At 35.7% G+C, this 2,923-nt stretch overlaps 1 non-coding gene across 1 annotated transcript; it reads right to left on the bottom strand.

Annotated features, from left to right (window-relative positions):
• Positions 1-246: 246 nt before the first annotated feature.
• Positions 247-318, bottom strand: Smp_tRNA_02405_Pseudo_TTA.1.1. Its single transcript has one exon. It is a non-coding gene (tRNA).
• Between the last annotated feature and the right edge of the window lie 2,605 nt (positions 319-2,923).

Raw genomic sequence — 2,923 nt, 5'->3', positions numbered from 1 at the left:
ATGTAATACGATTCATTACTGTTAGCCAATTACAAGACTTAGTATTTCAAACATTAAATCAGATATGTTCTACAATAGAATTTGCTTTACATTTTTTTTACAATTGTGCAATCGTGTAAAATATTCAAATATAAACTTATATAACTAATAAGCAAAGATGAATAGTGGCTAACAGTGGGATTCAGGACGCGTGTTTCGTCCTATTTGGGACGAGTCAGCTGGATGTACCTGCATCTCAGAGTTGACGTTTACTCTGGGACTCGAACCCAGTATCTTTCGCTTTAAACGCCATCGCCCTATCCACTCAGCTACTGAATCCTGATAGCCACTTGCTTGTGCAATGGGGTGTAGTTTAAATTCACATAGCATTGTTTGTTTGAATCTTCCCATTGATGTTTTAGGACTGCAGTTGATCAGTCTCTTATTGGCATATATGCATACTGTGCGTATTGCCTCGATATAGCCTTATTTATCAGAAGGGGTTTTGTGGAGATTTAGTATTTTTCATATGCTCACTAGTGACTTCGAGAAGTATATCTAGGAGCTCTAGTGAGAAGCAGTGACCAGTGGAGTTCAAAACCACGTCTGTTGTGAGATAGGAACTCACTGAAGACAATTGGTGAATGGTTGCTCAACTTCGTGGATCAGTTGAAGTTAGACATTAACACCGTTGGGTGCCAGCTCAGTGGTCTATCGGTTAAGGGCTTCGGCTTGAGACTGGTAGGTCCTGGGTTCGAATCTCGCGAGAGCGGGTTCGTGGATGCGCACTGCTGAGGAGTCCCGTAATAGGACGAAACGGCCGTCCAGTATTTCCAGGTTTTCCATGGTGGTCTAGCTTCAATTGACTCATGCTTTCTACTATAGCCTTATTTCACAAGCATTGTAAGCAAAGATGGATAGTAACTAGCAGTGGAAAAACGCGCGTCTTGGCTATATCGAGGCAATACGCACAGTATGCACATATGCCAATAAGAGAATGACCATTTGCAGTCCTAACACATTAATGGGAAGATTCAAACAAACAATACTAAGTGAATTATATAGCTAATATTTTAATAACAGAACATTTAATAAATCCATTTGAATGGAAATTACTTTTGCCAGAATATTCTAGTTTTTCTTTTTTTTAATATATAAAATAATTTTTCCGAGAAAAACTTTAATGTGTATTGATTTTATTTCTTAAAAGCAAATTTTATTTACCTTGATTTATATCAGTTAACTATAATAATTTTTGTTAAGAGCAATAAATGGTGACAAAGATTTTACCTGAATTGTATGGTAGATTTAATATTAACCATTTATGTATGAACTAGGAAACTTAGCGACCCACATTGTCACACTCTATAAAAATACCAATAAAAAGAAATTAACTAAGTGAAAAGAGAATATATGTGATTCATTTCAAATGAGACGAATGGGATGAAGGGACAAAACTTTAAGCAAAGATTTATGGAAGTATTTTTGTTACTGTAACTGTTTTATACCTATTTGTTTTAGAGTCTTAAACGGCATGTTACATATGACGCCTCTAATATTGATAAGAAAGCCTACATCTCACTATTTGGCTCAAACAAATTCATGATAAGTCTATGGACTAATATTATGTTTTGCCCGACTACCTATAGCCTTCTTTACATCTACTATTAATGCTATTCTAGATGGAATAGATTGCTAACTCAAGGGATACGTCAAGATTTGAAGTGTATGTCTCAACTACTTTGCTGGGTGACGGTATATAATCTAAGTAATTGATTTATCATTTATATTTATAATGTCAGAATCATTTAATTGATAGTTCCATCACATGTCAGCCATTTTTCAAAGATAGATATGATCAAGTATGAACCACCCAAGCATTTATTCCAATTCGTAATCAGTATTTGACAGCTATAAAATAGTACAAAGTTAAACTAGTTCACAGTAAAATTTGCGTCTGTTAGGCAGACATGTATCGTTTGTGTAACATCCTTAACAGTACCCCGTAAAAATGATGGTTTATGTTTTTATCCTTGAATAGATTTAATGAAGTAAAAAGTTATAAAGTTAGGAGCGTTTTGCAGTTTGATAAATTCCATGTAAATCCAAGGATTTTAATAAATTATTGATGTGCAACGTGTGGTACCACATAGTTCTTCCAAAAGACATCGTGTTCACATTCCCATAAATCATTATAAAAGCTTCATAAATTTGGTCGAATGTCAATAGACATACTTACCTTCCATTATATATCACTGCTCTAAGTGTTGTCCAATTTCTCACCTTTTTTATTCTCACTGCTAAACATCAACGTACAGTTAGTCTTAAACGTTAATTTATATTAAAGCACATTTTCTTATTATGTTAGAATGGGAAAGATAAATGTTATCTTCAGTGTTTTATATAACGTTCATTTTCTAATTTATTTGTCTATTTATTTTGATCCCATTAAAGTGTTGTAAGTCAACAAGATAAAAGTTTTAGTATTTATCTAAATAATGCTGCTTCATGAATAATAATCAGTGACGAATTGTCGGGTCCAGAGACCTTCTAAACTTCAACTAATTTCTACAGTTAATGATGATCATATACTTCAAATATTAAGAATTATCAACAAATATCAAATATCAGAAGGGGCTTTTGTGGAGATTTCAGTAATTTTTTTAGTTGAACTCATGAGTCGATTGAAACTAGACCACCATGGAAAACCTGGAAGCACTGGGCGGCCGTTTCGTCCTATTATGGAACTCCTCAGTGGCAGTGCGCATCCATGATCTCGCCCTGCGAGATTCGAATCCATGACCTATCAGTCTCGCGCGCGAGCACTTAACCACTAGACCACTGAGCCGGCACGTGACTGATAGATCGTGGGTTCGAATCTCGCAGGGCGGGATCGTGGATGCGCCCTGCTGAGGAGTCCCACAATACGACGAATCGGCCGTCC

The sequence above is a fragment of the Schistosoma mansoni genome, chromosome 4, assembly GCF_000237925.1.
Source record: "Schistosoma mansoni strain Puerto Rico chromosome 4, complete genome".
Lineage (NCBI taxonomy): Eukaryota > Metazoa > Platyhelminthes > Trematoda > Strigeidida > Schistosomatidae > Schistosoma > Schistosoma mansoni.
Note: the sequence above shows the minus strand (reverse complement) of the source record. Positions and strands in the feature narration are given on the sequence as shown.